General features: G+C 35.2%; 1 protein-coding gene across 1 annotated transcript in view; it reads right to left on the bottom strand.

The window, feature by feature from the left end:
- Positions 1–1,186: 1,186 nt before the first annotated feature.
- Positions 1,187–23,341, bottom strand: part of LOC105261818 (cilia- and flagella-associated protein 298) — a 30,870-nt gene continuing 8,715 nt past the window's right edge. The window contains exons 2-4 of the mRNA XM_011294310.3: positions 3,565–3,771; positions 3,236–3,468; positions 1,187–1,442 (exon numbers count right to left, since the gene is read on the bottom strand). The gene's annotated coding sequence lies outside the window, so the exon portion shown is untranslated. The remainder of the gene's footprint in view (positions 1,443–3,235; positions 3,469–3,564; positions 3,772–23,341) is intronic.

The following is a 23,341-nucleotide window of genomic DNA, read 5'->3' as shown; positions in this document are numbered from 1 at the left end:
ATTATCAAACTTAGATCGAGTTTGGAGATGGGCAATATTGGTTCACTCCTTCTTTTACCTTCCCCACAAAATGTCGATATATTTAAAGAAAATATTTTACTACACAGAAAATGAAAGGATAATCCGATTTTGCATCTCTGCAAATCCTAATATTTGCATCAGTGCTAGGTCAGGTGCGAAAATGGACAATATCGGTCCACTCCGTCAAGTACCTCCCCCACAACGATTTGAATAATTACAACTCTCATAAAATGTGATCTAAAAGTCCGATTGTCTTCAAATTTCACATATCCCAATATTTATATTAACCCAAGGTGTGGTGTTAAGATGGACAATATCGGTCAACTCCTTTTGGTACCTCCCCCACAAAATGTCGAAATTTTCAAAAAATATATACTTTGCATGTCCTAATATTTGGCTTCAAGTTTCACGCATCCCAATATTTATATAAACCCAAGGTCTGGTGTTAAGATTAGCAAACTCTGTCCACTCTTTCTGGTACCTCCCCCACAAATGGTCGAAATTTGAAAAAAAATGCTATATATCTATATATCCCTTCTGGTACCTCACTCACAAAGGGACAACATTTTCAATATATTTATCTGTGATAAATTGCGAAACAACTGGCTATATCTAAATATATGCCTCTCATCCAGAATCCTGAGATGAATGTGAAATTTATGATTCCCATGAATTTTTAAAAATATTTTTAAAGGTCTCCCCGTGAAAAATGTGGATTAAAAAAAAAAACAAGTGAAAATCAGCTCAGTTCGGCCGGGCTGAACTTTTAATACTCTTCACCATTTTGAAGAAAATTGAACAATTCCAAAAAATTCCATCGACAAATAATGCTCAAAGGAAATCCGTTATAGGGGGGCAGGGGATAATGTACTAGAAAGGAACTACTTTGTGTGGATTTTCACATAATAATATTAACAAGTAAAAAATCATCGGTCGGTTTTGCCGACAGATGTATACCCTCAACCGATGTTCGATTTTTTTTTTTAAATATTTTGATTTCTGTTATGAATTTTCAAACTCTTGACCCTCTATGGAGTGGGTTTGGAAAGAAAGAATTTTCTTCAACATACACGATTTCCTTAAAGACATTTTTTTTGTCCACAATTCTTTATTATGGACTTTTTACACCGGATCTATATGTGAAGAGTAAAAAAGGACTACTTCCACTATTGGTTTGCGTTTTATAGATTTATTTTAAACTAAACAAATTTATATTGATTATCATTAAATACATAACATTATTATCCATTTAAGGTAAATAATTTTTGGGAAATTTGAAAGTGTTTCCATATCAAAGTTCAACCGACAAGTTTATACAATTCTGTGAGAAGTTCTTTGGCCAGCAATCCCACTGTTCCCAATAATTTAAAGACAATTTCGGCAAGACCAACGTAGCCAAGTTCCTTCTCGTAGAATAAGATCTGAGAAAAAAATGAAAAAATAAAATATTATAAACAAAATTACTTAATAAGAAATACTGAAAAAAAAAACAAGTAAAAAAGCTGTAAGTTCAGCCGGAAACTTTGAATACCCTCTGCCATTTGGTACAAATTTAACAATTTTCCAAAAAAAAAAAATAAAACCATTTAAAATTTTGTTAAAATCTTAAAAATACCGAATGTAGCCGTATATTAGGGTCTATATGACGACGTGGACCTGCATAGGCAACTTTTGTCACAAGCTATTACAATATTCAAACTTGAAACTTGAAAAAAAATCTGTTTATAATGTAGCTAAAATCATTAAAATACCGAATATAGGGAGGTACCATGGGGGTATAAAACGTGGACCTGGACAATTTTCTGTCATAGGCTGTAGTATCCATTACGAACTTCAAATTCAAAATTTGAAATAATTCCGGTAAATAATGTCGCTAAAATCATCAAAATACCGAATATCGGGGGTTCCGTTATATGGGGGCTATACGAAGACGTGGACCTGCACAGACAATTTTCTGTCGTAGGCTGTAGTATCCATTACAAACTTCAAATACAGAATTTGAGATAGTTCCGGTAAATAATGTGTCTAAATTCATCCGAATACCCAATATCGGGAGGTACCGTTATATGGGGGCTATACGATGGCTCATTTCAGTCTCAGGATGTAGTATCCATTACGAACTTCAGATACCAAATTTGAAACAATTCCGGTAAATAATGTCGCTAAAATCATCAAAATACCGAATATCGAGGGGTACCGTTATATGGGGGCTATACGAAGACGTGGACCTACATTGCCCATTTTCAATACCAAAAGTCCTGCAGACATAATATACATTTGAGTAAAATTTTATCAATCTACTTCATTTTGTTCGGAAGCTGGAATGAGTTCCAAACAGACGGACGGACATCGCTAAATCGGCATAGAATTTTATGATCATCAAGAATATGTACACTTTGTGGGCCTATACTTCTAGATGTTACAAACGGAATGGCAAAGTTAATATATCCTCCATACTATAGTGCGGGGTATAAAAACCCTATGACATCCTTGATAAAAACCGTCAAATGAAAAATAATCATTTAAAATCAATCTAAATTATTATTTTAACAAGGTTCTTCTTCTGAAATAAGTAGTTATACCATGGCAGAATTAAGAAGGTAACCCTTTGCAATCATATGTTTACAATTTTTTCAAAATTATGCCTTTGAGAACATCTCATTATCAAAATGTGTAAACACACCTATAAAATTTGGCAATGCAAATGACAGAAATATGCAGAGCAAGATATTATTTTTTCCCGGAGTAATTTGTATGTAAAAATGGATGTACACAATCATGGTACAAAAGGGAGGTAAAACAGCTTCGTAAAACTACAAAAATACAGCCCTGATGTTATGCCCGCTTCCTGTCAGACTCTTTCAAAATTATTGTTTTCATTTTTTCCTCTTTTTAAAATGAGTTAAATACCGCCAAAAATGAATAAAATGTCTGGATTTTTCTCTTTAAAAAATATGATCCTAACTGTTCACTCTTTCAATTTCATGGCTATACTTAATAGCTTTAATGCGCGAGCCGCAATTCATGTGTCTTCCAATTATTAGTTTTGAAAATATTGTTTTTTTTTTTCATTTTTCAAAACAATTAATATACACAAAATTGGCAGAAGCCGGGCACACTTAGAAAAAAATTGTAATCAGCTGTTAGCTCTACCTTACCTTTTTATTGTACCATGTACACAATACTTGCTAATTTGTTTCTTTCATTCACTTACCACATGATTTTTGCCATCGAGCTTCTTGGCCGTCACCACTTTGTTTATGGTATTTGTCTTTTCCTTGGCGGTAAATTCTACCAGTGAAGTATCGTATTTCTTGCCCTTCAGCAGCTGCTTGTAGAGGTTATTGATGGTTACTGTATCCGTAGTTTCGACGGCAGCCTTAAGCTGACCTTCTACAATAACAACAAGAACGGAGTCTTTCACATTTTGAAGGGCAAGTACGGCGTCTAAATTTGGTAATAAAATAATTATTAAAATATTACATAAGCATTATTTTTAACTAATGAAAATCGTCAAAATTAAAAAGAAAATTGTGTACCAACCTGGATTATCAGAACCGCCATAGGATGAGGCAACAAAGGCTAGTACAACGCCCAAAACGATGATTGATTTCATTTTCGCTACAGAAGGTAACTTGACCTGCTGTTAATCGAATATTGTTCGGCGTTTATATAGTGGTGCAAGCAGTGTTTGAAGTCAGTAAAGTTTATGATGCCATCACGATTTCAATCACTGGGTATATTCTAGATCTAAAGAAACACGATTCATATTTATTTCAAATTTAAAACGTTGTCAATATGTATAAATGAGTGTAATATGCGTATGTATATAAACTGTAACTGTATAACATTAAAGATCTTCAATTCATTATCTCCATGGGTAAATCTGTAATTTCACCAATTAATTAGACCATATTCTACCCTCATTGTATTTAGAAGATCATTCTAATCTAAAAATTATCAATAAAATATAATAAAACAAAATTATAATATATATCGAAATATTTGTGTTGTAATTATACTCTCCACCATAGTATGGAGGTTATATTAAGTTTGTCATTCCGTTTGTAACACCTCGAAATAAACATTTTAGACCCCGTCCGTCGGTGGAAATCACTCTAGCTTCCGAACGTATTGAAGTAGATTGATAAAATTTTACGCAAATTTATGTTATGTCTGCAGGACTTTTGGTATTGGAAATGGACTATGTAGGTCCACGTTTTGGTGTAGCCCCCATATAATGGTACCTCCCGATATTCGGTATTTTGATGATTTTAGCGACATTATTCACCGAAATTGTTCCAAATTTGGCATTTGAAGTTCGTAATAAATACTACAGCCTAAGACAGAAAATTGTCTGTTCAGGTCCACGTCTTCGTATAGCCCCCATATAACGGTACCTCCCGATATTCGGTATTTTAATGATTTTAGCGACATTCTTCACCGGAATTGTCTCAAATTTGGCATTTGAAGTTCGTAATGGATACTACAGCCTAAGACAGAAAATTGTCTGTGCAGTTCCACGTCTTCGTATATCCCCTATATAACAGTACCTCCCGATATTCGCTATTTTTATGATTTTATCTAAATTATTACCCATTTTTCTTAAGTTTCGCATTTGAATATTGTAATGGATTATGACAAATGTTACTTATGTAGGCCCATTTTATCATATAGACCCTAATATAACAGCTACATTCGGTATTTTTAAAATTTTAACAGAATTTTTAACGGATCTAATTGTTTTTGAGAATTACCAAATACGTTCCAAATGGTGGAGGGTATTAAAAGTTCGGCCTAGCCGAACTTACAGCGTTTTTACTTGTTTTTTTTTTTTATACCCTCCACCAAAAAAGTATGGAGGGTATATTAAGTTCGTCATTCCGTTTGTAATTCATCGAAATAATCATTTTAGACCCAACAAAGTATATATATTTTGGATCAGCGTAATTAATAATTCTAAGGCGATCTAGCTATACCCGTCCCTCTGTCTGTCAGTCTGTGTGTTGTAATCACGCTATTTTTCTTTAACGGTACCTCCCGATATTCGGTATTTTCATGATTTTAGCGACATTATTTAAAAATTTCATATTTGAAGTTCGTAATGGGTACTACAACCTATGGCAAAAAATTTCGTATGCAGGTCCACGTCTTCGTATAGTCCCCATAGAATGGTTTTCATTTAAGTCGTAGTTTCCGATTTTTTTTAAGTTCCTTTCAAATGGCGGAGGGTATTAAAAGTTCGGTCGGGCGAACTTAGCTGTTTTTTTATACCCTCAACCATATGGCTACAGAGGGTATATATCATTTGATACGGCCAAAACGTGCCTAGTCGAAATAACGGTTTTAGACCCTAGGCCTCTTTGGACCAAATCCATTTCAGAACATTTGGAGTTGATCTAGCGATGTCCGTCCGTCTGTCTGACTGTCTCCTTCTTGTACCTCCCCTACAAAAGGTTGAAATTTGCAAATAATATTTTTTTTTTGCACAGAAAGAGAAAGGATAATCCGATTTTGCTCCAACTTTGCAAACATTTGCGTCAGTACTAGGTCATATGTGAAAATAGACAATATCGGTCCACTCCATCAAGTACCTACCCCACAAATGGTCAACATTTTGAATAATAAGAACTCTCATTAAATATGATGTAAGAGTCCGATTGTCTTCAAATTTCGAACATCCCAATATTTATATTATCCCAAGGTCTGGTGTTAAGTTGGTCGACTTCTTCTGGTACCTCCCCCACAAATGGTCGAAATTTTCAAAAAAAAATATTTTTTTTTTGCACAGAAAAAGAAACGATAATCCAATTTTGCTCCGACTTTGCAAATCCTAATATTTCCGTAAGTGCTAGGTCTGGTGCGGAAATAGACAATATCGGTCCACTCTATCAAGTGCCTCTCCCACAAAGGATCAACGTTTTGAATAATCATAAGTCTTAAAAAATATGATGTAAGAGCCCGATTGTTTTCAATTTTCAAACATCCTATCTAAATCTAATATCTTACCAGTTTCAATATGATTCGTCTTTGCGAGGTGTATTTTGTTCAGAAAAATGCATGGACGGACGGACTGACATGCATAAATCGACTCAGAAAGTGATTCTATGAAGATTCGCAAATTAACTATGGGTCTATCTGGCTTCCTTCTCCATGTTACACACAAATGCAGAAAGATATAATACCCTTACCACTACGAGGGTAGTTCGGAAACTTCTTAGCTACCTGGAAACATTCATCTCTGTGGGAACACAACCTGATTTAGCTCCCAGTGACTTTTACTTGTTCTCAAATCTAAAAAAAATCCTTCCTGGCAAGTGTTTTAGCTCAAATGAAGATGCAATTACAGTTGTAAACCACTATCGTGAGGACCTTGAGGAAAACTATTTTTTAATCAAGGGATAGAATTACTAGAAAAGCGTTGGACTAAGTGTATTGAAGTTTCATGCGATTATATTGAAAAATAAAAAAAATGAAACTAGCTATTTTCTTTCATTGATAGCCTAAGAAGTTTCCGAACCGGCCTCGTATGTGGTGTATGAAAATATGTAACTGATTTTTACAAAAATCATCATTATGGTGTTCCTCCCTCAAATCTCTCTCATTGTTTTAAATTGGATCATCAGTCAAATTTAAAGGTGAGGCAAGTAACTTCACCTATCATACGACCTATCTCGCTTTGGTCGTATCAAATGATGACACGTTTTGCATTGTAACATTCTGTTCATGGCACTGCCATCTATATTTTCAGCTTTGTTGAACGGTTGAATACGACCGCTGCACTTATCTAAGTTGCAAACCATTGAAGACAATTTAGTTAAATTGCAAAATATTTTGTATTTAGTGTTTCACAAAAGAGGTCGCTGAGTAAAAATAAGTAATATGTGAAACAAAAAATGTGGCCGAGGCCTTGTATTATTTTCTAAATCATTTAATCTACAAATATTTATAATTTTAGAAGTAATTAACGGATTTTCTTTTGTGGCAAGTTAGAGACTAAATTAAAACTGTCGCATAACAACAGTGCTGTCAAATTAAATATACACTTTTCATTCATAATTCCGTGTTTTCATTCTACCGATATTCAATGGTAAATCATAAAATGAGTTATATTTTATATATTTTTGTATAATTTAGCATTTCATTCTCATTTATTTATAAGTGCTACAAGAATACAATTTAAATTTAGTACAAAATCGCAGAATATATTTAAAAACAGCCGAATGAATGCTACATTGCTAAGTTTCGTTTTCAATTTTGATTGGCTTTAAAAGCGTATATACGAATTTCATATAAAGCGATTTGGCTGATACTTCGAATCCACTCCACTCCTTATTATACCTCTACCACAAAGTGTTAACATTTTGAATAATTACAACACTCATAAAGTGTGAAATTATTCTATAAATTTCTTCCAATGTTAGATCTGGCTTGCCCATTTGGTACATCAGCCTAAAGTCACAGTTTTGAGTAATCTTAACAAATACCTTTTGCTATCTCTACTCAAAGCATCATTTTTATACTTTCCACCATAGTATGGAGGGTATATTACATTTGTCATTCGGTTTGTAAAACCTCGAAATATACATTTTAGACCCCACAATATATATACTTATATTCTTGATCAGCATAAAATTCTAGTCGATTTCCATCTGCCGTCTATCCATCTGTGTAAATCACTCTAGCTTCCGAACGAAATGAAGTAGTTTGATAAAATTTTACGCAAATGTATATTATGTCTGCAGGATTTTTGGTATTGAAAATGGACCATGTACTAGGTCCACGTTTTGGTATAGCCCCCATATAATGGTACCTTCCTTCGGTATTTTTAGTGATTTAAATGACATTATTCACTGGAAATGTTTCAAATTTGGTATTTGAAGTTCGTAGTGGATACTACAGCCTATGACAGAAAATTGTGTGTGCAGATCTACGTCTTCGTATAGCCCCCATATAACGGTACCTCCCGATATTCGGTATTTTGATGATTAAAGCCACATTATTTACCGGAATTGTTTAAAATTTGGTATTTGAAGTTTGTACAGCATAAGACAAAAAATGGGCCATGTAGTTCCTCGTCTTCGTATAGCCTCCATATAATGGTACCTCCCGATATGCTGGTATTTTTATGATTTGAGCGACATTTTTTATCGGAATTGTTTCAAATTTGGTATTTGAAGTTCGTAATGGATACTACAGCTTATGACAGAAAGTTGTCTGTGCAGGTTCACGTCTTCGTATGGCCCCCATATAAAGGTACCCCCGATATTCGGAATTTTGATGATTTTAGCGACATTATTAATCGGAATTATTTCAAATGTGGTATTTGAAGTTCGTAATGGATACTACAGCCTATGACAGAAAATTGTCTGTGCAGGTCCACGTCTTCGTATAGCCCCCATACAACGGTACCTCCCGATATTCGGAATTTTGATGATTTTAGCGACATTATTAATCGGAATTATTTCAAATTTGGCATTTGAAGTTCGTAATGAATACTATAACCTATGACAGAAAAATGTCTGTGCAGGTCCACGTCTTCGTATAGCCCCCATATAACGGTATCTCCCGATATTCGGTATTTTGATGAGTTTAGCGACATTATTTACCGGAATTGTTTCAAATTTGGTATTTGAAGTTCGTAAAAGATACTACAGCCTATGACAGAAAAATGTCTGTGCAGGTCCACGTCTTCGTAGGGCCCCTATATAACGGTACCTCCCTATATTCGGTATTTTGATGATTTTAGCGACACTATTCAGCAGATTTTTTTTTTAAATTTGGTATTTGAAGTTCGTAATGGAATTGTCTGTGCAGGTCCACGTCTTCGTATAGCACCCATAAAACGGTACCTCCAGATATTCGGTATTTTGATGATTTTAGCGGCATTATTTAGCAAATTTTTTTCAAATTTGCTATTTGAAGTTCGTAGTGGATACTACAGCCTATGCCAGAAAATTGTCTGTGCAGGTGCAAGTTTTACAACCCCATGGTACCTCCCTATATTTGGTATTTTGATGATTTTAGCTATATTATAAACAGATTATTTTTCAAGTTTCGCATTTGAATATTGTAATAGCTTATGACAAAAGTTGCCTATGCAGGTCCACGTGCTAATATAATGGCTACATTCGACATTTTTAAAATTTTACCAGAATTGTTTTCGAATTTTATTTTTTTTTGAAAATTGTCAAATTAGTTCCAAATGGTGGAGGGTAAGTTCGGCCGGGCTTAGTGTTTTTTTTAACTTGAATTTAATTTAATGCATAATATTTTTCTAAATCTTTTACCAGATGTGTAGGTTTTTTTTAAAGTATTTTTCATAGATTTCTTGGCCAAACATTTTGTATTTTATTTCCGCCTATTTTAGTTGAGGATTTCCTAAAATGTTTCAAAGACATTTTCATCAAAATTCATGGATTTAATTTTTATTTGCTAGGAAATTCTACTTTTTTTAAGAAAAATATAGGTCCACTCCTTTCGGCACCTCCCACGCAAAGGGTCGATTTGGAATATCCACGAAACTCATAAAATCCGAAAATAACATCCGATTCCATTCAGACGTGGCACACCTTAATATTTCCATCAACACAAGATCTGTTATAAATATGGTAGATCTATGACCATTTCTTCTATGTTTCCCCACTTCCCACATGAGGTGTGAAAGCGAAATGAAAATCCAACTCTCTTCAAATTGCACACATACAAACATTTTTGCTAACAGAATATCTGTTTTGAAGATATGTATATCATCTTGTACCTCACCTACAAAGGGTCACAATTTTCAATGTTTTTGTCTGTCATAACTTGCGAAACACTACAGCGATTCTTTACAACTTGCTTTATCTAAATATTTCTCTCAACCGGAAACCTGAGATGAATATGGAACTTATGATTTCGCATAAAATTGGATTGGATATAAATATTCGATTTTTTTGTAATTTTATTTTTATCTGTATTAGATGAAGTATGAAAATGGAATACTTCAGCCTACTATACGTTCGTGAGTTAGCACATTTTAACATTTTATAAAAGTTATCACATATCTCATATAAGGTGAAGGAAGTAACCAATATAGTCCAAACCTGGCACTTCGCAATATTTGTATCATATTTATTTAGAATATATACGAAATGGACAATATTGAGCCATTCCTTCGGAACCTACTCCAAAGAGAGTCAACAATTCGAATAATTGGTTTAGGGTATACATCTGTCAGCAAAACCGACTGATACTTTTTATTATAATTTTATTTCAAGAATTCTCCTGATCAAAAATCTCTGACATGGTAGAATCATGAAGGTAAAGTATTGCAAACATATGTTCAATTATACCCTACACCACAAGGTGGTCAGGGTATTATGTCTTTGTGCATTTGTTTGTAACAGGCAAAAGGAAACGAGATAGACCCATAGTTACTTTTGAGGATCTCCATAGAATCACTTTCTGAGTTGATTTAAGCATGTCAGTCAGTCCGTCTGTCCATGTATTCTTGTGAACAAAATGTAGGTCGCATTTTTTATCCGATTGAGATGAAATTTTGCACAAATTTTTTGTTTCGCCCAAGGACGTATCCTATTGAAGTTGGAGATAATCGGTAAACATTTAGATATAGCTCCCATATATATCTCGTCCGATTTGCCTTTTATTGTGCACCAAACGTGTAATATCAGCCCGAATAGTAAGGAATTTTGCACATAGGCCTGAAAATAATTATGTCAACTTTGATTGAAATCGGTTCAGATATAGCTATAGCTCCAATATATATTGTTCATCCGATTTGTTATTTTAGACCTCCGCAGCCGTAACAACAATATCTGGGGAAATATATCAAATACAGCTCAGAAATACAGGTTCGGATTTGGATATATCTCCCATATATAACTTCGTCCGATTTACATTTTATTGTGCACCAAACGTCTAATATTAGCCCAAATAGGATGAAATTTGGCACTTAAGACCGAATTGAGTCTAGAAGCTAGTATGCCAAATTTGGTAAAGACCGGTTCAGATATAGCTATAGCTTCCATATATATTATTCATCCGATTACCCATCCGATACCCACAGCCGTAATATGCACTTCATAACAACGATATTCAGGGAAATATATCAAATACAGCTCAGAAATATCTTTGCCAAATTTTATCAAGATCGGTTCAGATTTGGATATAGCTCCCATATATATCAAATGGGTAATACAAGTCCGAATTTAAAAGATACAAATGCTTCGGCATATTTAGTACTTTGAACTTTAAATTATAATTATAATCATAGCGTGTATGATTGAATTCTCCCATAAAAACTTTCAATTGTTATTTGGAGCTCTACTAAATTAGCAAAGTGGTGTAGGGTATCATAAGGTCGGCCCCGCCCGACTTTAAGACTTTCTTTACTGTTTTTTTTTTTTTTTCAAAGTTATTCGTTTGACAACGTCACATTTCCAAAATATATTTTTATAAATCCATTGTTAATACACAAATCAGAGATGGAAACCTATTTTTTATGCTGTGAAATTTGACCAGGTAAATTACAGAAAATCCAAAGATGGATGTGCTTATTTGAAATTACTGTACCCTATTAATATAACCATGATCTCTGCTTTTTTCATAAAAAAAAAGTCAAGCTCCTTCGGATTAAATTCTGGATATTCCAGACTGTGGATATTTTTTTTTTATAACTTTCCTGACAAAAAACCGAGGACCTTTTAGAATTTTTTTTTTCAAATAATATTTCAAAATATTGTTTCGAGTTTGAAAGGAACTCAGACCTCCCTCAGGAATGGTATTTGTGATTTTCATATTCAACATTTGTTATTTTGGTATCTTTTAACTTGTTTGCATCTTCTTACTTATATCAGGAAAATATGTTTCAAATTTCGTCATAAATTCCCCAATACAGTCCATCAATACCAAATAACCACTTCCAAATGACACACCATCGCAACGGCAATTATCATCTTCCCATACTACGCACTCGATGCAATTTTTATGGTACTGCGTCTTTCGATTTTTTTTAGCTACAGAAGAATTTGTTATGCAAGTAATTCATTTAATTTGTTTTGTTGTAATAGTGATGGTTGTTGTTGTTTATTATTATTGTTAATCTTAACACCTGCATCTGCAAATTAAGGTGTGTTGAGGTAGTGTGTAGTGCAGTCATTCATTCAAGCCCCTCGACTCACTCAATCAGTCAGTCCGCCAGCTAGGCAGTTAGTCAGTCAGCCGTCAGGGCAGTCAAGTCATGCTGCCTGCCATTGCAATTCTCATCCCAGGTCGCACCACACAATTTGTGACATTAAATAGTCGCGTAATTTGTATGCATTTGGATGATCTTCCTCCCGCACACACACACACACACGCTCATACATAGTGTCGGCTAAGGAGTGAGAGAATTGGATTTGAATTGGATTTTGTTATGGGTAGCAAACTAATTGCCCACCGCGAAGTGAGTGATGCAAACTATTTCTGTACCTCCGCGCAGTGGCTAAATTCAGTCGAACAATTCACCGATCAAATATGCAAAAGGTGTAAAGGCTGCACTGCCGTAGAATATTTATTGGCAGTAAATATAATTTATTTTTACAATGACATTGTCAATTTGTCTGAATTGCTTGAAGCGAGCTGATATGTAAGTCTGGATTGCGACAGCGACTTAGATTATTGAGCTAGTTGTTGGGTTAGGCGTATTTGCAGAGGACAGTGACTGAGAACTCGAATTTCTGGGCAAATCACGATTTTTGTCATCACCGATGCCTGAAATATTTTTAGGATTTGATGGTAAATAAGAATACTAAGATATGAGATCTCAGTATTCTTATTTACAAGCTGTGGGCCTGGCTATTATTTCTGTTGTGATTTTTGAAAAAAAACATTAATTTTTTAAATTTTTGGAAAGGTTACAGTCATTTTCCAAAAATCTAAACGACATAGGTTTAGTTTTGTAGATAGGTAAGATGATGGTGTAATAAATCAAGGTAGGATAAGTTTGAGAAAGTTGTGAGAAAAGAATGATACCTGTATCGATTCTTCTGTCAAAATGACAGTAAATACACAAGTAACAAGCGTTATTGCTTATACGACTAAAATGTGCCTCGTCGAAATAATGGTCTTAGACCCTAGGTCTCTTTGGACAAAATCCATTCCAGGACATTTGGAGTTAATCTATTGATATTCGTCCGTCCGCCTGTCTGTCTGGCTGATACGCACGATAACTGTCGAAGGGAGTATCCGATTTTGTCCAGGTACATAGCAATATTATTATCAAACTTAGATCGAATTCAGAGATGGGCAATATCGGTTCACTCGTTCTGGTGCCTTCCCCCTAAAAAGGTAGAAAATTTCCAAAAAAATTTACTGCACAGGATAAGAGAAAGGATAACCGGATTATCCTTCCACTTTCTGTACAGTCTAACTTTGCAAATCGTAATATTTGCATTAGTGCTAGGTGAGGTGCGAAAATGGACAATATCGGTCCAATCCATCAAGTACCTCCCCTACAAAGGGCAAAATTTTGAATACAATATAACTCTTATAAAATGTGATGAAAGAGTCCGATTGTCTTCAAATTACACACATCAGAATATTTTTATTTACCCAAGGTCTGGTATGAAGATGGAAAATAAAGGGTGAAGTAAAAAACGGCAACAAAGTCAAACGCCGTAATTTTTACTTTTTTTTTAAATTTTATTGAATGAAAGCAAAAAATATCGGAAATAGCATACAATTTTAGAATAAGTTTAGATCTGTTCGAATTGGTCGCCTTTGGCATGAATTATGGCTTCAAACGACCAATGAAACCGTCACACGCTGCCTGAATGTTGCTCTGATATATTTTGGCCCATTCCCGGCGAAGCGCTTGCTTGATGTGATCGGCACTTTGGCATTTTTCAGTGCCAACCATGCTTTCCAAAATACTTCAGACACAATAGTCCAACAGATTGGTATCCGGAGATTTTGGTGGATTTTATTCTGTGGCCAAGGTCGATTAATTCGAGCGGAGAGCGACCATTGGCTGTTTTGGCGGCCCACACCATTACCATGGCCGGCGCCTGAGTTCTGGTGGCCAACCGAAGGTGCACATTTTTAGCTGACTTCTTTGGCAACTACGAATGTTTTCTCATCGGAGAAAACCAAATTCGGCTGTTCACCACTTTCGGCCAAGCGAAGCAACTCTAGCTCTTTTGAGTCTATTTTCTTTCTGTTGCGGTGAAAGTTCTTGCCCTTTTTGGAATTTCAATGGCTTTACCCCGAGCTCATTTTTCAAATATTTACCGATTGGAATATTGCGATATGTTTAGCTACCGAGCAATTTTCGCTCATTACGGTGCGGGTTGCGATCAAGTGGCTTCTTTAATTTTCGAACCGTTTCTGCGTTACCTGCGAACCCCTTCTGATACTTCAGCCACAAAGGGTCACAATTTTCTATAATTTTTCCTGTCATAACGTACGAAACAGGTCAGCGATTCTTTACAACTAAATATTTCTCTCAACCAGAAATCTGGGATGAATATGGAATTTATGATTTCGCATTTAATTGGATATAAATGTTCGGCTTTCTTGTAATTTTGCCCAGCCCAATATTTTTATCTCTTTTAGATGAAGTATAAAAATAGAATACTTCGGTCGACTTTAGTCCAAACCTGGCACGTCGCAACATTTATGTCATATTTATTTAGCTCCAATACGAAATGGACAATATTGGCCTATTCCTTCAGAACCTAATCCACAGAGAGTCCACAATTTGAATAACCATAACAGAAGTCACAATGTATTTAAATAATCGAATATTGGCGGAGTGTATAAATCTGTCGGCAAAATCGTCTGATACTTTTTAACTTGTTTTATTTTATTTCGCCAAATTTAGGTATTTTGAGTTTTTATTATAAAGAAATCCTACCTTGAAATTATTAATATAGGTCCACGTTTTGATTGGCTTTAATTTTGTTTCTCGGAGAGTAGAACACTTCTTTGCAAGAAATTTTAATGTAGCTTGATGTTCGGAGAGGCGCCCTGACTCCGCCGATCGGGAGCATTTGACTATAATTTTGTCCACCTACTTCATTCCGTTCGAAAGCTAGAATGATTTTCACAGACGAAGACGAATAATTTCCAATCACTGTGCGACTTTAGTTTAAGAATGATTTCAATTCTGACAAGTGACATGTGTTAGGTAGCTATTCTAGGCGGTTGCATGGCATTCTTAAACACATCTAGCACTATTTTGATGGGGTAAACATAATTTATTCAAGTGTGTGTATATTGTTCTACCGAATAAATACAAATAATTTGCTTGAATCACATTCAATATTTGAACAATAGTTAATTCGGAAATTAGTTAATTGCGGAAATTAAATCGAAATATGACAAAATTTTTGTCCCTAAAACGATGACGATGATGACGACTCACAGTTCTGGTATTTCGCAATGATCGCCACCCAAATAATAATCAAATAAATCAATATTAACCACATTCAGCAATCAGCAACAACTCGAAACAAAAAATTAACGACATTCATTGTGCGATCTTACCATAAATTAGCAACTTAAAATTAACGAAGCGCACAGCATATTAACAGCCAACCAGCGAGCCAACCAGCTATCGCCGAGATCAGCAAAAACGACAGGCAGTCAGACAATCAGCCAAAAATGTGACAAAAATTCTCAAAAATACCCAACAACATCAATACCCCGCACACAGCAGCTACTGTTTTGTTTAGCTTCTTCTTCAATTACCGATTCACAAAGCAATACATTTTTTATGATTCTGTCACAAGAATCTGCCACGAAAAAAAAAAATTAAGAGATAATTGTGAAATATTTCAAGATTTTATAAGCGTCAGAGAAAATAAATTCGAATTTATGATTTGATTGCCAGAATTTTAAATCTTAAATTTGATTGGTTAGATAAGAAGACCGGTGAATGCAATTTAATATAAAATTTTTACCCTTTGTGGGTAGGTACACGATGGAGTGGACCGATATATTCAATCTTCACACCAGATCTCGGGTTAACATGAAAATATTGTGATGTGTGTAATTTGAAGACAATCGAACTTTTACATTACATTTTATAAGAGTTTTAATTATTTAAAAATTTTTACCCTTTGTAGGGAAGGTACTTGATGGAGTCCATCATTGTCCATTTTCGCTTAACTTAGCACTTAGCACGCTAATATTAAGATTTGCAAAATAGGATTATCCTTTCTATATATATATATATATATATATATATATATATATATATATATATATATATATATATATATATATATATATATATATATATATATATATATATATATATATATATATATATATATATATATATATTTATTATTATTTATTTTTTTTTTTTTTGAAAAATTTCGACTTTTTGTGGGGAACGTGAAGCAGTGAGCCGATATTGCCCATTCGAACTCGATCTAAGTTTGAAAATGATATTAAGATCTACCAAGTTTGGATCATGTCTGATACTCCCTTTGAGAGTTATCGCCAGCCAGAGAGACAGACGGATATCGCTAGATCGACTCCAAATGTCCTGAAACGGATTTGGTTCAAAGATGAGGCACATTTGGCCGCATCAAATGATATATATCCTCTGTAGCCATATGGCTGGAGGTATAAACAAGTAAAAAACATTAAGTTCGGTCGGGCCAAACTATTAATACCCTCCACCTTAGGGTAAAGGAAACATTAAAAGAAATGTGGCAAAAACCATTAAAATGCCGAATATCGGGAGGTACCCTTATATGGGGCCTATATCTAATCACGGACCCATGCATGCAATGTTTCGCCACTGGAGCTGGAGCCCATTATGACCAACAAATACCAATTTTCAGACAAATCCGTGAAAAAATGTGGCAAAAATCATCAAATTACGGAATATCGGGAGGTACCGTTATATGGGGGCTATACCAAAACGTAGACCTATAATTAGAATGTTTCGCCACACAAACTAGGACCCATTATGACCCACAAATACCAGTTTTTAGATAAATTAGTGAAAAAGTGTGACAAAAACCTTCAAAATACCGAATATCGGGAGGTACCCTTATATGGGGGCTATATCTAATCACGGACCCATGCATGCAATGTTTCGCCACTGGAGCTGGAGCCCATTATGACCAACAAATACCAATTTTCAGACAAATCCGTGAAAAAATGTGGCAAAAATCATCAAATTACCGAATATCGGGAGGTACCGTTGTATGGGGGCCATACCAAAACGTAGACCTATAATTACAATGTTTCGCCACACGAACTAGAACCCATTATGACCCAAAAATACCAATTTTCAGACAAATCCGTGAAAAAATGTGGCAAAAATTATCAAATTACCGAATATCGGGAGGTACCGTTATATGGGGGCTATACCAAAACCTAGACCTATAATTAGAATGTTTCGCCACACAAACTAGGACCCATTATGACCCACAAATACCAGTTTTTAGACAAATTAGTGAAAAAGTGTGACAAAAACCTTCAAAATACCGAATATCGGGAGGTACCCTTATATGGGGGCTATATCTAATCACGGACCCATGCATGCAATGTTTCGCCACTGGAGCTGGAGCCCATTATGACCAACAAATACCAATTTTTAGACAAATCCGTGAAAAAATGTGGCAAAAAAAATTAAAATACCGAATATCTGGAGGTACCTTTATATGGGGGCTATACCAAAACGTGGACCGATATATCTCATTTTCAATACAAAACAAATTGTTCTGCTAAATTTTGGCGCTCTACGTCAAATAATGTCGGCTGTATCGTGATTTCAACAGACAGACGGACATCATTAAATCGACTTAGAATTTTATGCTGATTATGAATATATATACTTTATGGGGTCTACGACGAATATTTAAGGATGTTACAAACGGAAAGACAAAGTTAATATACCCTTCTTTCCAAGGTGGAGGGTATAAAAATAGCTTCCTATGAGCTTTGAATATCCATTTTTACGACAGTCTTAGTAATTGAAAGGATTTTGTAGCCCAACCTCTCCAAGGTCCTTTAAAGTGAATTTGTGAAGACATAAATTAAGCCTCAAAGGGTGGATTTTAAAGTCTAACGTCCAAAACCTATGTGGATTTTTGGAAAAACAATCCCCTGGTCCAAAAAAAAAAAAAAAAAAATGTGTCGTAAAAGACCTCCCTAAAGTTTACAATAACGGCTTTTTATAAAACCTCCCCAAGATTTTTAATGGTGGATTGTAAATAATGTCCAATTAAATTTGAATTGAAAAGTCTATACCCAAAGACAAATGAGAAGACCATATGGTCTTAATGTCTGGATTTTTGGAGAGCGCTGTAAGGACTAGGGCAACTAGGGACAATCAATATGTATCGGTAAAGATTTCTCATAAGACTTGTTAAAATCTTGCAAAGTTTTTAAATATGGAACTTTAAAGTGTAACCTAAGACCTTCTGCGGGGTATTTTAAAGTTCCAACATCCAATGTATTTAAACAACAAATGTATTCAAAGAATAAATACGGATTTCTTAGACCACCCTCGGAACATTTAAACGTGTTTAAGGGAATTTTATGTCCTTTAAGGGTCCTAAAGGTCTTTGAATGCCGATTTAGCATTCATTCCCAAGGCTAAAGTTTTAAAACACGGTTTTTCAAAGTCCTCACTTAAATTGGGCCTTAAAACGTGGAATTGTAACAAACTTCCCAAGGCCTTAAAATATCAATTTCTATTAATTTGTATTCAAAAAGAGTTTTAGAGACCTCCCCATGTTATTTGAATCAAGTTTTCAAGGGCCTCTTCAAAATCCGCTTTCTTGGCGAAATCTGACTTTAATGTATGGAATTTCTTTTATCGGCTTTTCCAGATCTACTACTCCTACTGGTATTCTATGAATAAAGACCCTTTTATTGGCCTAATGTGGGCTGAAGGTCTAATATCCGACTCGAAAATTCGGATACAAAATATTATCCGGTTTTAGAAAACGGGTATCATTTGTATTTTTGTACCCGTACTTTTTCAAAACCCGCTAAAAAAATGAAAATGGTCCCATTAAGGGATATTAAGATCTACATACTAAATTATGGCCTACACTCTTTTCTTTTCAAATGGGTGCCAAATTTGCTGATATCACTTGTAGTTCCGAAGATATTGACTTTAAAATCGAAGGCCGGCTATTTACAAAAGTTATAACATTTAGAAAAATTGTATAGGTCTTACTGTTAAATTTTAAAAATACCGAATATTGCCGTTATATTGGGGTCTATACGACGTGGACCTACATAGACATTGTTTGTCATCAACCATTACCATATTCAAATTTGAAACATGAAATAAACGGTGAATAATGTAGCTAAAATCATCAAAATATCGTATATAGGGAGGTACCGTTATATCGGAGCTGTGCGAAGACCTGGACCAGCATAGACAATTTTCTGTCACAGGCTATAGCATCCATTACTAACCTCAAATACGATATCTCAAACAATTTCGGTGGGTATTGTAACTAAACTCGTCAAAAATACCGAATATAGGGAGGTACTGATATATGGGGCCTATACGAAGACCTGGACCTGCATAGACATATTTCTGTCACAGACTGTAGTTCCCATTACGAACTCTAAATACGTAATTTGAAACAATTCCGGTGAATAATGGCGCTAAAATCATCAAAATACCGAATTTTGGGAGGTACCGTTATATGGGGACTATACGAAGACGTGGACCTGCCCAGATAATTTCCTGTCATAGGCTGTAGTATCCATTTTAAGCTTCAAATACCAAAGTTGAAACAATTCCGGTGAATAATGTCGCTAAAATCGTCAAAATACCGAATATCGGGAGGTACCGTTATATGGGGGCTATATGAAAACGTGGACCAACATGGCCCATTTACGAACTTAACCTGTCTACTGGAAAAATAAACACGTGTGCAAAATTTTAGCCTTCTATCTCAATTCGTTCGAAAGATAGCGTGATTAAAACAGACAGACAGACGGACATGGCTAAATCGACTTAGAATTTTACGCTGATCAAGAATATATATACTTTGTTGGGTCTGACATGAGTATTTTGAGGAGTTACAAACGGAATGACAAAGTTAATATAACCTCCATACAATGGTAGAGGGTATAAAAATAGCAATTTCGCTGAAGCCATTCCGGGGCATCCCACGTAAGTCCATGTTGCACCCATCAATATTTACAAACATTTGTAATTTTTAAAATTTGTGCGTCACTGTTATTACCTGTCTCCACGTGTAATTTTAAACATCCAATGGCTGAATTTTTCAATTTTAAGGCATTCCAAGGCATGTAATTAAAAAAACTGAAGTACAAATCGATTTGATACAGTATCTAATAGATAAATCCATTCAAATTTTTCAATTAACATTTGGTCACAATTTCTAATTCCCTGCTTGCTCGCAGGTATGTAACAAATATCAATGCACGTGGTTGGATGCGGGGTGATGTCGGCAAATCGTCTTACATGCATTTCAAATTATGTAATATCTTCGAATGGAGTAATAATTGTGATAATTTAATAACAATTAAAGGTAATTTGCCTTTTTAATTGTTTGGCAACCTACCGCAACACCTCCAACCCAAACACCAACACCAAACCCCAGCCTAATACCAAACCCAAAACAACAGCAAAAACCCAAAATCTCAAAACATAGAAAATGCATTTACATCACCATGAGCGAGATTGAATAAATGAATGAGTGAGCCAGCCAACCAACCATCCGACCGACCGAACATCTGTGTAATTCATGATGGAAGTTGCTTCATAATTTCATAGTTTCCCCTTCCAGCTACCAAACCCCCCTCCACTTCCAACACCAAATAGCATCTGTCATAACATCACTTTTCGAATTGAATGGCATCGCACAAACCCAAAAAAAAAAAAAAGGAAAAAAAAAATAACAACAACATCTGACAAAACTCTATTTAAAAATAGAAAATAATGAAATTGTTTTAATTTCTTTTGTGCGTTTTACTCTTGGGCTTTTAACATTTTGAACCCAAAATTACAAAAACACCAACAAACGAAAACTTCACATCCCAAATTAATCACATGTGAATGAGTCGGGTGGCATGCATTTCTTAACGTGTCTTGGCTTTAACTATTTTCGGCTTTTTGCCACTTAAGATTCCATTTAGCAAAAAAACATCCAAACTCCAAAACGCTGGCTCAACAGCCAATTAATTTCATATTTTTTGGTTAAGTCGATATTGGCAGGCATATCAAACAAATGTTTGTCGAAACAAAACGAACTGAAACAAGTAAAAAAACATTAAGTTCGGCCGGGCCAAACTTTTAATACCCTCCACCTTAGGGTAAAAGAAACATTAGAAGAAATGTGGCAAAAACCATTAAAATGCCGATTATGGGGAGGTACCGTTATATGGGGGCTATACCAAAACGTGGACCTATAATTACAATGTTTCGCCACCGGAGCTGGAACCCATTATGACCCACAAATACCAATTTTTAGACAAATCAGTAAAAAAAATGTGGCAAAAACCATCAAAATACCGAATATCGGGAGGTACCGTTATATGGGGGCTATATCAAATCACGGACCCATGCATGCAATGTTTCGCCACCGAAGCTGGAACCAATTATGACCAACAAATACCAATTTTCGAACAAATCCCTGAAAAAATGTGGCAAAAATCATCAAATTACCGAATATCGGGAGGTACCGTTATATGGGGGCTATACCAAAACGTGGACCTATAATTACAATGTTTCGCCACCGGAGCTGGAACCCATTATGACCAACAAATACCGATTTTCAGACAAATCCGTGAAAAAATGTGGTAAAAAAAACTAAAATACTAAATATCGGGAGGTACCTTTATATGGGGGCTATACCACAACGTGGACCTATACATGCAATGTTTTGCCACACGCTCAGGGACCCGCTATGACCTACAAATACCAATTTTAAGACAAATCCGTGAAAAAATGTGGCATAAATCATCAAAATACCGAATATCGGGAGGTACCGTTATATGGGGACTATACCAAATTATGGACCCATACATGCAATGTTCCGCCACCGGAGCTGGAAACCATTATGACCCACAAATACCAATTTTTAGACAAATCGGTGAAAAAATGTGGTAAAAAAAACTAAAATACTAAATATCGGGAGGTACCTTTATATGGGGGCTATACCACAACATGGACCTATACATGCAATGTTTTGCCACACGCTCAGGGAGACAAATACCAATTTTAAGACAAATCCGTGAAAGAATGTGGCATAAATCATCAAAATACCGAATATCGGGAGGTACCGTTATATGGGGACTATACCAGAACGTGGACCGATATATCTCATTTTCAATACTAACCATCCTAGACACAATGCAAATTGCTCTGGTAAATTTTGGCGCTCCACGTCAAATAATGTAGGCTGTATCGTGATTTCAACAGACAGACGGACAGACAGACAGACAGACGGACAGACGGACAGACAGACAGACGGACATCGTTAAATCGACTTAGAATTTTATGCTGATTATGAATATATATACTTTATGGGGTCTAAAACGAATATTTAGGGATGTTACAAACGGAATGACAAAGTTAATATACCCTCCTTTCCAAGGTGGAGGGTATAAAAATAATCTTCAAAGTGAATAAAACAATTGCCGGAGAGTCTCACAAAAGTTGCGTTGTAGAAGGGGGGTGAATGACTTCCCTCCCAAAATTGTTTTCACGAAATTACTGACCAATTGTTTGAATACTTTTTTTTTTTGGATGAGGGGAGGCTTTAATACTCCACACGGATGATTAATATGTCCATTATCGTGAAACATTTTCAACGAGGCTTGATTAAAGGGTTATAAATTTGTTCAAATGTTATGATGTCTGTGACATTGATTGATGTACAAAATTATAAAAAAGCATCGAAGAGTACTTTACAAAAATTGTTTTATAACAATGTCAGCGATTTTTTATTATACCAAAATTTATTACAAAATAAAAATTCCCGTTGAAAGTGATAACCATCGGTGGGTGGTTTGCTCTGAAAAAGGCTCTTCTCTGCTTCAGTTAATGCTCAGAGAGAAGAGCATCCCTGCTAACTCTGGAGATAACTTGGCGCTATGGCAATCATGGTGATCAACATTTGGACCTGTGGTAATGGGAAGTTGAGTTATAACGTGACTTGAGACCCTATTTATACCCTCAGCTATATGGCTACAGAGGGTATATGCAGGGTGATATGAAAAAACTGCAACCAACTTCAGACTGCTGTCATTTCTATGCCACTCGTCCGACAGCTGTTAAAATTATTCCGGTGACAGCTCATTATATTGTTTACAAGCGTAC

Source organism: Musca domestica, unplaced genomic scaffold (genome assembly GCF_030504385.1).
Source record: "Musca domestica strain aabys unplaced genomic scaffold, Musca_domestica.polishedcontigs.V.1.1 16, whole genome shotgun sequence".
Taxonomy (NCBI): Eukaryota; Metazoa; Arthropoda; class Insecta; order Diptera; family Muscidae; genus Musca; species Musca domestica.
The sequence above is the reverse complement of the archived record's forward strand: the minus strand, read 5'-3'. Positions and strand labels throughout refer to the sequence as shown.